This window comes from Oratosquilla oratoria, chromosome 16 (assembly GCF_046742065.1).
Source record: "Oratosquilla oratoria isolate Oo_2021 chromosome 16, ASM4674206v1, whole genome shotgun sequence".
Classification (NCBI taxonomy): domain Eukaryota; kingdom Metazoa; phylum Arthropoda; class Malacostraca; order Stomatopoda; family Squillidae; genus Oratosquilla; species Oratosquilla oratoria.
Window position 1 is genome coordinate 58,438,566 of NC_134792.1, and position 13,449 is coordinate 58,452,014.

Consider the following 13,449-nt stretch of genomic DNA (forward strand, 5'->3'; position numbering starts at 1 on the left):
ATGTCTTTCTGCTCCTGAGCTCCGTCTGTCTGCCAAAATCTGTCGAAGTCTATTAAAATCTGTCATTCACTCAGATTATGTTGCAGTCTATCAGAATCCACCATTCCGTCGGAACTGATAAGATTCTGCAACGGTATCTGTTAGAGTCTGCAAAAAAGCCTGTCGGAAATTACCCGAGTCTGTCGGAGTTGATCGGAGTCAGCAGGAGCCTCAGGTTCTCCGCCAATCTTTCGACGATTTTCGCTCCAAGGGATTTCTTTTGATTTCTTGGGAAAAAATTACAAGTTCGGAAGACGCCTGATCGTTACCGGGTAATTCCTATTAATCTTTATGATAGTCAAATAAAAACACTAACACACAAGCACACACATATGTACACGCGCGCATAAAAAAAGAAAAACGTGAACTCCATTGTCTCCCGAGACAGATGGATGCCATCGATATGTATACATACACACACACACACACACACACACACACACACACATATATATATGTATATATATGCATATATATATAGATATATATATATATATATATATATACATATACATACATACACATATGTATATACACACATATGTATGTGTGTGCGTGTGTATCCACACACACACACATATATATGTATATATATATATATATATATATATATATATATGTGTGTGTGTGTGTGTGTGTGTGTGTGTGTGTACACACACATGCATATGTGTGTGCACACCATAAAAGTCATTCATACATAGTTACCGTTTAGCTTTTGGGCGACCACATCTGTGTTTTTGCTTTCGGTATGCTCTCCGGAATCCCTCGCGCCTCGCCCGTCAGGGAACTTGGAGGACCCGCACAGTTCAGACGCCCGAAACCAGGAAACCAGACGTCGCTTGGATCCATGGATATAAGGTAAGTGACTTTGCCAGTTAGAGAGCACGTGTGTACTCGTCTAAATGCAATACATACAACAAGAGCTATATTCGCATAGTCCCGTTTGTAGTCAAAGATAGCTTTGAATTTGCTTACGCTACCTGATTGCAATGTTTTTTCTTCTTCCAGACAGAAGCGACGTTTAATGGAACTTGACGTCGCTCGACAGCTTGCAGGCACCATGGAGAGAAAGGTAAGTGAATTTGTCTACGTGATAGCACGTATGTATTTACACAATATAGAAGATAAAATGTATAGTCGCAGACTTTCATATTTGTGCTTTCATTGGCTTTGAAATTACTTTTGATGTCTGACTGTACTATTTTATCTCCTTTATTGCGTCTGCGTGTTTGCGTGTGTGTGTGAGATCTGTGTGTGTGTATATGACGCATGAGTCTGTGTGTGTATGTGACCCATGAGACATGAACCAGAGTCCAGGCCCGAACCCGAGCCCGACCCCAGACCCGAGCCCAGGCCCGAGCTCAAGCCCTATCCTGTGCAGAGGCCCAATCCCGAGCCGAGGCCCAAGCCCAGGCCCGAGCCCAGACCCGAGCCCGATCCCAGGTCCGAGCGCGAGCCGAAGCCCAGGTCCGACCCAGGCCTGAGTCCAGGCCCGAAGCCAAGCCCAGGCCCGAAGCAGAGTCCAGGCCAGAGCCCAAGCCCGAGTCCGAGCCTGAGCCCAGGCCCGAGCCTGAGCCCAGGCCCGAACCCGAGCACAGGCCCGAGCTCGAACCCAGGCCCGAGCCCGAGCCTATACCCGAGCCCAGGCCCAAGCCCAGGCCCGAGCCCAGGCCCGAGCCCGATCACAGTCGAAGGCCTAGCCTAGGCCCGAGCCCGAGCCCAGGCCCAATCCCGAGCCGAGGCCCAAGCCCAGACCCGAGCCCGATCCCAGACCCAGGCCCGAGCGCGAGCCCAAGCCTAGGCCCGAGCCCAGACCCGAGCCCGAGCCCAGGCCCGAGCCCGAGCTCGAACCCAGGGCCGAGCCCGAGCCAAGGCCCTAGCCTATACCCGAGCCCAGGCCCAAACCCAGGCCCGTGCCCGAGACCGGGCCTGAGCAAGAGGCCAGGTTTGAGCCCGAGCCCAGGCCAGGCCAGAACCCAGATCCGAGCCTAGACCCGAGTCCAAGCCGGAACCCAGGCCCGAGCCCAGGCCCAAGGCCGAGCCCGATCCCAGGCCCCAACCCGAGCCCAGTCCCGAGCCCGAGAGCAGGCCTGAGCCCAGGCATGAGCCCGGACCCAGACCCGAGCCCAGGTCCGAGGCTGAGCCCAAGCACGAGCCCAGGCCCGAGGCCGAGCCCGAGACTGAATCCAGGCCCAAACACGAGCCGAGGCCCGAGCCTAGGCCCAAACCCGAGCCGAGGCCCAATCTCGAGCCCAGGCCCAATCCCGAGCCGAGGCCCAAGCCCAGGCCCGAGCCCGATCCCAGGCCAGAGCGCGAGCCCAGGCCCGAACCTGAGCCCAGTCCCGAGCCCGAGCCCAGGCCCGAGGCCGAGCCCGAGACCAGGCTCGAGCCCAGACCCGAGCCAACGCCCAGGCTCGAGCTCGAGCCCAAGCCCAGGCCAAAGCTTAGGCCCGAGCCCGAGCCCAGGCTCAAGCCCAGGCCCGAGGCCGAGCCCGAGCACAGGCCCGAGGGCGAGCCCGGGCAGGAGCCCAGGCCCGAGCCCGAGCCAGATCCCAGGCCCTAGCCTAGACCCGAGCCCAGGCCTGAGCCCAGGCCCGAGCCCGATCACAGTCCCTAGCCTAGGCCCGAGCCAGAGGCCAGGCTCGAGCTCAGGCCAGAGCCCAGGCCCGAGCCCAAGCCAAGGCCCAAGCCTAGACCCGAGCCCAGGCCCAAGGCCGAGCCCGATCCAAGGCCTGAGCCCAGGCCCGAGCCCAGGCCCAAACCCGAGCCGAGGCCCGAGCCCAGGCACGAGCTCAGACCCTAGCCCGATCCCAGGCCCGAGCCTGAGCCCAGGCCCGAGCCTGAGCCCAGGCCCGAGCCTGAGCCCAGGCCCGAACCCGAGCACAGGCCCGAGCCTAGACCTGAGCCCAGGCCCGAGCCCAGGCCCGAGCCCAGGCCCGAGTTTAGACCCGAGCCCAGGCCCGAGCACAGGCCCGAACCCAAGCCCAGGTCCGAGCCTAGACCTGAGCCCAGTCCCGAGCCCGAACCCAGGCCTGAGCCCAGACCCGAGCCCGGACCCGAGCCCGGACCCGAGCCCATGCCCGAGCTCAAGCCCTAGCCCGAGCCCAGGTCCGAGACCGATCCAAGGCCCGAGCCCAGGCCTGAGTCCAGGCCCGAAGCCGACCCGAGCCCAGGCCAGAAACCGAGCCCGAGCCCAGGCCCGAGCCTGAGCCCAGGCCCGAGCCCATGGGCGAGCTCAAGCCCTACCCCGAGCCCAGGCCCGAGCCCGAGATTGAGTCCAGGCCCAATCCCGAGCCGAGGCCCAATCCCGAGCCAAGGCCCAAGCCCTAGCCCAGGCTCAAGCCCGAGCCTAGGCCCGAGCCCAGGATCAATCCCGAGCCGAGGCCCAAGCCCAGGTCCGAGACCAGACCCAAGCCAGATCCCAGGCCCGAGCCCAGCCCTGAGTCCAGGTCCAAGCCCAGGCCCGAGCCCTGTCCCGACACCCGAGCCCTGTCCCGACACCCGAGGCCCGAGGCCGAGCCGGAGACTGAGTCCAGGCCCAAACCCGAGCCGAGGCCCGAGCCTAGGCCCAAGCCCGAGCCCAGGCCCAATCCCTTCCCTCCGCCCAAGCTCAGGCCCAAGCACGGACCCGAGCCCGAGGCCAGGCCCTCCCCTCCGCCCTGTGAGCAGGTTGCAGTCCTGGAGGGGCTTGTGCATAGTGATGAAGGTATGGGCTATGGCACTGGGGAGAGTTTTTCTCCCTGGCAGATTCAATCATGCTGCACAGACCATACTGGAGCTGTCAGACCAACTCACAGACTGGAGTGTAAGTAACTGGTAAAAGACCCCCACCCCTCTTTCATTTGATGGCTCGTTTATCCCTGCCCTTCCTAGTTACTGCACTTTTTCTTCTCTTTCTGAACAGGCTATTATCTCAGGATAGGCTCTCTGGAAAGCTCCAGATTGCCTTCCCTGAGAACATAAGAACATAACATAAGAAATAAAGGAGACTGCAAAAGACCATAAGGCCTACACTAAGCAGCTCCGTATCCATCACCACCTGTCATCCCCATCCATAAAGTAGTCTAATCGTTTTTTAAAACAACTGATAGTATCAGCGCTTACTACGTGGTTACTAAGTTTATTCCATTCATCGACCACCCTATTTGTAAACCAATTCTTGCCTATTTCCTTCTTAAATCTAAATTTGTCCAGTTTATACCCATTACTGCGAGTCCTGCCCTGTTGTTTTATTATGATGACTTTGTTTGCATCACCCTTGTTATAGCCTTTGATCCACTTGAACACTTCTATTAGATCTGTTCAAGTGGATCAAAGGCTATAACAAGGGTGATGCAAACAAGGTCATCATAATAAAACAACAGGGCAGGACTCGCAGTAATGGGTATAAACTGGACAAATTTAGATTTAAGAAGGAAATAGGCAAGAATTGGTTTACAAATAGAAGCACCCTCGACTTTCTCTTGCTCCTTCTTAAGGTAGTTCTAAGTTCCCGATTTCTCTCTGGCCTGTGTGTTGGTAGCTGACTGAGTTGGTGGGGGCCCAACTGGCGACAGGTGCCACCGGCGAGGGCTCGCAAGGTTCGGTGGTCAGTGGATGCTCATGGGAAGGAGGACTCCTGAGCTTGATACCGTTCTCCCTTCCAGTACAAGTAAAAGGGTGGCTACGCCGGCCTCATACTATATGGGACAAAACTGCAGAGGACAAACGGGTTGTCAAAGCCAAAAAACTCGACGCCGAGGCCCTTTACCTGTAAATAGCCATTTCTGGACCCTTTTCTGGCTCTGCAGGGACTTTCCTTAAATGACTGGGGTGCCAGGCACCTGCAGTATCTCTTTCCACGCACTTCAAACCTCATGTTCCTTATGGTGTGACCCTACAACTTACCGAAAGCGCTCTTTAAGTAGTAGGCTATACCATAAAACTTTGATTCCATCCAATTATGGTTGAATCATCCTCCCAGGTTTTGGAGGCCCCTCCTCCTCCAAAACCCATTGACCAGGAGGGAACCGATGCTGACCCTTCCGCCGTTTCAAATCCCGATTTGGATAATTCTCACTCCTTGTGTCCTTCAAAGGATACTATAACTCCTAATGAAGGACAGCATTATGATTCCACTAGTAAAAATAATGTGGTAAAAGTTACTACTGAGTTGGGTTCTCCCTCCTCCAGAGCTTTGGAAATCAAGAATGTGAAAAACTTGACTGTGGTCCATATCCACCAGCTTCCCAAGTCCTGTAACTATAAGATTCTTACGAAGTGCTTTGGTTGCTATGGTAAAATTACAGAAATCCGTATGTGTTATGATGAACCTGGAAATTCTTGGGAAGCCTGGCTGTCATATACTAGCCACAATGCTGCTCTGAAAGCTAGTAGCGATATTCCTAATTTGAAGGTTTGTGGAGCAGGCATCACTGGGGCTTTATGTGCCAGTGCCCCTAATGCCCTAGATGTTTATATACCTTCTTTGGTGGCCACTGCCCGGTAAGAAAACTATAATTACTTTAAGTTCTGTAAATATTTGCAGAGGAAAGTTGGTGGAATTTGTAGTGGTGATATCACCAGATTTGGCAAGAACAAAGTTCTAGTACATGCAAAGTCCAAAACTCAGTCTCATATGCTGAGTCACTTAAAAGCTGAAAGTGGTGAGATACTGAAGGAAATTAAGTCACACATAGACTTCAACTACGGTAGAGGTGTCATATATGGCAAAGACCTATATGATTTTGAAGAGGAAGAGATTCTGGACATGTGCCCTGATGACATCTTCCATATCCGGAAACTACGGGGCACCAAAATGATTGTACTAACCTTTACTAGCCCTGACCTGCCTATGCATATAATAATTGAAAGTGAAAGGATTGCTGTGCGCCCTTTTAAGCGACAGCCATTACAATGTTTCAAATGCTTTAAATTTGGCCATACGTCGACTGCTTGCAGTGGAGAGCAACTGTGTGCTATATGCTCCTACCCCATTCATGGTGAATACACAACACCACCCAAGTGTGTGAATTGCGGCCAGGGTCACCAGGCCCGTGACAGGACTTGTCATTCCTATAAGGATGAAGAAGCAGCACTTCAAAAATCCAAAGCAGAGCATATCAGTATCCGGTACGCAAAGAAGCTTCTAGGCCAAACTAGAACATATGCCCAGGTCACAAAGAGAAGAGCTACTGTCTCTAAGGCGCCTCAGCCTTCCGCTTCACACGATAAAACCCCTGAGGTAACAGATACCCGCCTGAAGCAGACTTTGACCGTTGCTGAGGTAGCACCTCCCAGCTCCCCTACCCCTCCTTCTCAGGAGTTAACTCAGGCATCATTTGTGCCCGTTATTGACTCAATTATGGACTCAATTATAATTTCCATAGATCACTCCCTATTATTGAGAGGGCACAGGGTGGCACTGCTTTCATAATTCACAAGTCTATTAGATTTTCTACAATCCAGCTCAATACAGACCTTCAAGCCTGTGCTGTACAGGTTCAACTTGAGAGAAAGATCACTTTGTGCTCCCTTTACTTAGACCCTAAACTCGAAGACCCCCTTTTCGACGGCCTTAGGCGAAATAGACAGCTGGATGTCTCAGATATCCAAGACTTAGTGAACCAGCTCCCTCCACCATTTCTTTTAATGGGTGACTTCAATGCCAAGCACAGCTTATGGGGTGACGTACACTGTGATAGATGGGGTTACATCATTGAGCAGCTACTTGATGCCAATAATGATTTAGTGCTGCTGAACGATGGCTCTCCCACTCGATATTATATTTTTCATAACACCACCTCAGCCATCGACTTAACTAGAAGCACAGCATCCCTCCGGTTGGAGTACATTTGGGCTGCTGATCGAGATCTGCATGGCAGTGACCACTGGCCAATACTACTTCAATATGTTAAAAGTATCCCATCACCCTGCCTGCCAAAATGGAAGATCAAGGAGGCTGATTGGAAAGAGTTCGCTAAATCATCAGCCATCAATGAATCGCACACCAATTTTCTATCCCCTGTTGCTGCTTATGCCCACTTTTCACAGACCATCATAGATTCTGCTCAACAAACCATCCCTAAAACTTCTGGCCTACCCAGGCGCCCTGTAGTCCCTTGGTGGAATAAACAGTGTGAGGTTGCTAGGAAAATTACCAGGACATGCCTTCGTAGATTGCTCAGGTCACCGTGTCAGGCAAACCGACTTGCTTATTCTAGAGCCCGTGCGAGACAGAAGAAAATATTTAAAGAAGTCAAGCGTGAATCCTGGAAGAAACATGTTTCGGAATTAACCATCGCTACCCCTACGAGTCAGATTTGGAATAAAATCCGTAAATTACAAGGTAACTTTGTACCGACTGCCTTACCCGTTTTATAATCAAACGGTACTCAAGTTTGTGACCCGAAGAGGGTTACTGACATCTTGGGTGCCCACTTTGCTAGTATTTCAAGTGCAGCTAATTATGCTCCTGAATTTCAAATACATCGTGACTCGGCAACAGTTCTCCCTCCGCCTTCAAACAATACAGTCCTTTAATCTACCTTTCACCTTCGATGAAATGAAACATGCTTTATCAAGCTCAGCCCTCACTTCCCCTGGCGATGATGACATTAGATACGAGATGTTCGTCAACCTTCCCCAGTGTTCACAGCTGTTCCTGCTTACGGTATATAACGGTCTATGGACCACACACTCTTCACCTGATACCTGGGATCTGTCGGTACTAATCCCCTGTCATAAGCCAGGGAAAAACCCAGAACTTCCAGGAAGCTATAGACCAACTGCCCTCACTATCTGTCTTTGTAAACTCTTTGAGAGAATGGTTAATAACAGACTTGTCTGGTATCTAGAATCCAGAGAGTTACTGACAAACAGTCAGTTTGGATTCCGGAAGAATCGCAGCACACTTGACCCTTTGCTAATACTCTCAAGAGAAATCCAAAATGCCTTTGCTAGAAGACATCAAACTATTGGTGTGTTCTTTGATTTAGAGAAGGCCTATGACACAACCTGGCGGGGTGGCATCTTGAAACAGCTAGCATCATGGGGCATTGGAGGCCATATGTTTGCATTTGTACAGAACTTCTTATCAAACCGACGACTAAAAGTCCGAGTTGGATCTGTATTTTCATCATCTTATCTGCAGGAGGAGGGTGTCCCCCAGGGTAGCGTGTTAAGTGTTACGCTATTTGCAGTGGCCATTAATAGCCTCATGGACCAAATACCACCGACAGTTCAGGGTACCCTATTTGTTGATGGCCATGCTATTTACTGTAGTGCTCCAACGGCCCTTGAAGCTGGTAGAAAAATACAAGCTACGATAAATGCAGTCACTAAATGGGCTGACAGGAGAGGTTTCAAGTTCTCACCTAAAAAAACTAAGGCCATCAGATTTACAAGGTGTAGGAAACGAGAAGAGATACCAACTCTGTTTTTGAAGGGAGTCATCCTCCCATATGAGAGTGAGGTGAAGTTCCTTGGTGTGATTTTTGACAAGGGCCTCACATTCGTTACCCATGTTAATGACTTATGCGTTAGAGTACGACAGTCCACCAACATTCTGAAAGTTGTCTCACATTATGACTGGGGAGCTGATCGTACTATTTTATTGAGGCTCTATTAAACTCTCTGCCTCAGCAAAATAGATTATGCTTGCCAGATATATGGCTCTGCTGCTAGAACCACCCTTGAAAAATTAGATGTTGTGCACAATTTGGGTTTGAGAATCTGCACGGGTGCCTATCGTACCTCCCCTGTGGACGGCCTATATGTACTCAGGTGTACCACCTCTTTCCTTACGCAGAGAGGAGCTGGGACTACGATATTTGGCCAAATGTTTGACATCAAAGGATAACTCCAACTTTAAATTTGTTATGAACCCTTATGACATCTCTCCAAATAGGCCCCGTATCCCTAAGCCACTGGAGGTTCGATTGGAGAAGGAATCTAGAGAGATCGGTCTCTATGACTCTACTATAGCCAAATTAGGCCCAACAAAGTACCATCCTTGGTGTAAACCCCCTGTGGAGATTTGCATTTGTACCGGTGGTAAACAACACCACGACCCTCAGGCTGCCAAGGCACAATTCTTAGAACACTCCTTTAAACACAACACTTCTATCTCTGTCTATACCGATGGCTCTAAGTCTAAGCAAGGTGTAAGCTCTGCTGCAGTTTTTAACGGAATAATTATTAAACGTAAATTACCCTCTCTTTGCTCAAATTTCACTGCAGAAGCTTATGCAATACTCCTGGCAGTGAAAGAGATCTACTACAGTTGCTCAAATGAGCAAAGTTTCATTATCTATACAGATTCCAACAGTGTTTTAACTTCTCTTCGGCAACTTTTGCCCACTCACCCACTGGTGCAAGAAGTGCAAGATTGGCTGGTCCTTCTGCACTCACGAAAACGTACCAAGGTGAACTTTAGTTGGGTACCTGGTCACACCGGTGTCATGGGGAATGAAACGGCAGATAAAGCTTCAAAGTCGGCAGTAGCTGATCTACAGCCGACTACTGCCGTTCATATACCTCATGGCGACCTTAAGGAGATTATACACACTCATATACAAAATAAGTGGCAGCATAGATGGAGCACCTTAACTGATAACTTGAAGCTAAAAAAGATCCGTCCCTTTATAGAAAAAATGGGAATCATCCAGTTGTCCAAATAGAACGAGCAGCATCATCTTGACCAGATTGCGAATCGGACATACACATCTGACGCACAGTTTTATAATGACAGGTGACGACGAGCGGCAGGTACCATTCTGTCGTACATGTCAGGCTCACATTACTGTACAGCACTTTTTAACGGAGTGCATATGTTTTCAACATGAGCGACGAGCATGTTCAATCACAGGCAAGTCCATGACGGACTTGCTTGATGATAACTGTGAAGTAGCCCGTGTGGTCAGATTTTTAAAGCTTATCAAGTTTTATTACCTATTATAACTCACTGTATTTTTCAATCTTATTATTATATATATAAAAATGGAAATGGTCAAAACTAAAAATTTTGAACGAAAGTGCGTGACCCGAACAAAAGGTAACAGGGGGTCATGGACCGGGGTGAGTGTTTTAACAGTGATCTGGCGCGGGGACGGTCTGGAAGAAAACGATTTATACGGTTACTATACACAACAACATGGGAGTATCTCTAATATAAAAAAATTTAATGGTTGCTTACGCCGTCCGGTGGTAATTCGGTCACACCTTCGCGTTTGGTGGTAAATCGGTTACACCGCCAACTACGGTGAAGAAGAAGAACTCGAAGAAGAAGAAGAACTCGAAGAAATCGAAGAAGAAGAAGAGGAAGAACTCGAAGAAGAAGAACTCGAAGAAGAAGAAGAAGAAGAAGAAGAAGAAGAAGAAGAAGAAGAAGAAGAAGAAGAAGAAGAACTCGAAGGAGAAGAACTCGAAGAAGAGGAAGAAGAAGAACTCGAAGAACTCGAAGAAGAAGAAGAAGTAGAACTCGAAGAAGAAATCGAAAAACTCGAAGAAGAAGAACTCGAAGAACTCGAAGAACTCAAAAAAGAAGAACTCGAAGAACTCGAAAAAGAAGAACTCGAAGAACTCGAAAAAGAAGAACTCGAAGAACTCGAAAGAGAAGAACTCGAAGAAGAACTCGAAGAAGAAGAACTCGAAGAAGAAGGAGAACTGGAAGAAGAAGAACTCGAAGAACTCGAAGAAGAACTCGAAGAACTCGAAGAAGAACTCGAAGAAGAACTCGAAGAACTCGAAGAAGAATTCGAAGAACTCGAAGAAGAACTCGAAGAACTCGAAAAAGAACTCGAAGAACTCGAAGAACTCGAAGAACTCGAAGAAGAACTCGAAGAAGAACTCGAAGAAGAACTTTATTTTCCAAAAAAGGGGCGTAGCCCAAGGCGCGCAGCGCCCGCGCCTAAGGCGCAGCGCCGCAGGCCAAGGCCCCCGGCGTAGCTGGGCCGGCGCACACATGACATAAACGATTAAAAAATCTTTATTGCCTTTATGAAAGAAAGAGAGAGAGAGAAAGAGAGAGAGAGAGAGAGAGAGAGAGAGAGAGAGAGAGAAAGAGCGAGAGAATTTGACGACAACGTCGGGAGACTTTGACGACTCCTTTTGGAGACTGAAGGCTCCTTTAGGAGATTTTGAAGACTCCTTCGTGATACTTCAAAGTTGAATAACCGTGGGATTTCCGCGGGTCCTATGTGACATAACATAATCGATTAAAAAAATGTATTGCCTTTATGATTGACCTAACGAGAAAGAAAGAGAGAGAGAGAGAGAGAGAGAGAGAGAGAGAGAGAGAGAGAGAGAGAGAGAGAGAGAGAGAGAGAGAGAGACACACGACGGGAGAATTTGACGTCGGGAGACTTTGACGACTACTTCGTAGTAGGTCTAAATAAAATTATGGAATTTATTGTTACTCTATAATTTTCCCATTTTGGTACATTAAAACTGCCCGTAGGGCAGGGCGCGTAGTCCAAGCACACCTGGCGAAATAACGCTAAGAGAATCTTTACGAAATATTGCCAAGAGAATCTATCTAATTAAATAAAAATGGAAATGGTCAAAACTAAAATTTTTGAACGAAAGTGTGTGACCCGAACAAAAGGTAACAGGGGGTCATGGACCGGGGTAAGTGTTTTAACAGTGATCTGGCGCGGGGACGGTCTGGAAGAAAACGATTTATACGGTTACTATACATAACAACATGGGTGTATACAAAAAAAATTATTTCTCTCTAAACCTTACAACCTCCTACTCCGGAAATGAGTCATCACCGGAAACACTAACTCTAACTCAGACTCAGAGAATCTTTACGAAATATTACCAAGAAAATCTTTACGAAATAACGCTGAGAGAATCTTTACGAAATATTGCCAAGAGAATCTATATACATAAAAACGGAATTACGGAATTCTGACAAAAGAATCTTTACGAAATATTAATGAGAAAATATTTACGAAATATTGCCAAGAGAATCTTTACCAAATGTTAACAAGAGAATCTTTACGAAATATTACCAAGAGAATCTTTACGAAATATTGCTAAGAGAATCTTTACGAAATATTGCCAAGAGAATCTCCATTCCACTAACATAAAAAAAAAAAAAATATTTCTCTAATACATTAATAATATTACCATGGAAAAAGAAAGTGGTGCTAACAAGAAAAAGAGAATCTTTACGGAATTCTGACAAAAGAATCTTTACGAAATATTAATAAGAAAATATTTACGAAATATTGCCAAGAGAATCTTTACCAAATGTTAACAAGAGAATCTTTACAAAATATTACCAAGAGAATCTTTACGAAATATTGCTAAGAGAATCTTTACGAAATATTGCCAATAGAATCTCCACTCCACTAACATAAAAAAATATTTCTCTAATACGTTAATAATATTACCATGGAAAAAGAAAGTGGTGCTAACAAGAAAAAGAGAATCTTTACGGAATTCTGACAAAAGAATCTTTACGAATAATTAATGAGAAAATATTTATGAAATATTGCCAAGAGAATCTTTACCAAATGTTAACAAGAGAATCTTTACAAAATATTACCAAGAGAATATTTACGAAATATTGCTAAGAGTATCTTTACGAAATATTGCCAAGCGAAGCGAAGCGAGCTACGCCGTAGGCCAAGCACACCTGGCGAAGCCAGGTCCGGGTGCTTGTTCTTAAAAAAAAATTAAGAAATCTCTAAACTTTTAGCTTTTATCCGCCTTTTAGCTTTCATAGCGCTGAATAGCTCTTGATGCTCCAGTGCTTGGCTTTTGAGCCTAAAACTCAAACCAACCAACCAACCAACCGAGGCCAGGCTCGAGCCCGAGACTGAGTCCAGGCTTATACCCGAGCCGAGGCCCGAGCCTAGGCCCAATACCGAGCCGAGGCCCAATCCCGAGCCGAGGCCCAAGCCCGATCCCAGGCCCGAGCGCGAGCCCAAGCCCAGGCCCGAACTCAGGCCTGAGTTTAGGCCCGAGCCCAGGCCCGAAGCCGAGCCCGAGCCCAGGCCAGAGCCCGAGTCCAGGCCCGAGCCCGAGCCCAGGCCCGCGCTCAGGTCCGAGCCAAGGCCCGAGCCCAGGCCAGGCCTGAGCCCAGGCCAGGCCTGAGCCCAGTCCCGAGCCCAAGCCCAGGCCTGAGGCCAGGCCCAAGGCCGAGCCCGAGCCCAGACCTGAACCCGAGCCCAGTCCCGAGTCTGAGCCCAGGCCCGAGCCCAGGCCCAAGGCCGAGCCCGAGCCCAGGCCTGAGCCCGGACCCAGGACCAAGCCGAGGCTCGAGGCCGAGCCCGAGCCCAGGCCCGAGCCCATGGTCGAGCTCAAGCTCTAGCCCGATCCCGAGCCCAGTCCCGAGCCCAGACCCGAGGCCGAGCCCGAGACTGAGTCCAGGCCCAATCCCGTCTCGAGGCCCAATCCCGAGCAAAGGCCCAAGCTCAG

At 48.8% G+C, this 13,449-nt stretch overlaps 1 pseudogene; it reads left to right on the forward strand.

Moving 5' to 3' along the window:
* The first annotated feature begins 787 nt into the window (after positions 1-787).
* LOC143033690 (uncharacterized) lies at positions 788-3,369 on the forward strand (annotated as a pseudogene).
* The last annotated feature ends 10,080 nt before the right edge of the window (positions 3,370-13,449 follow it).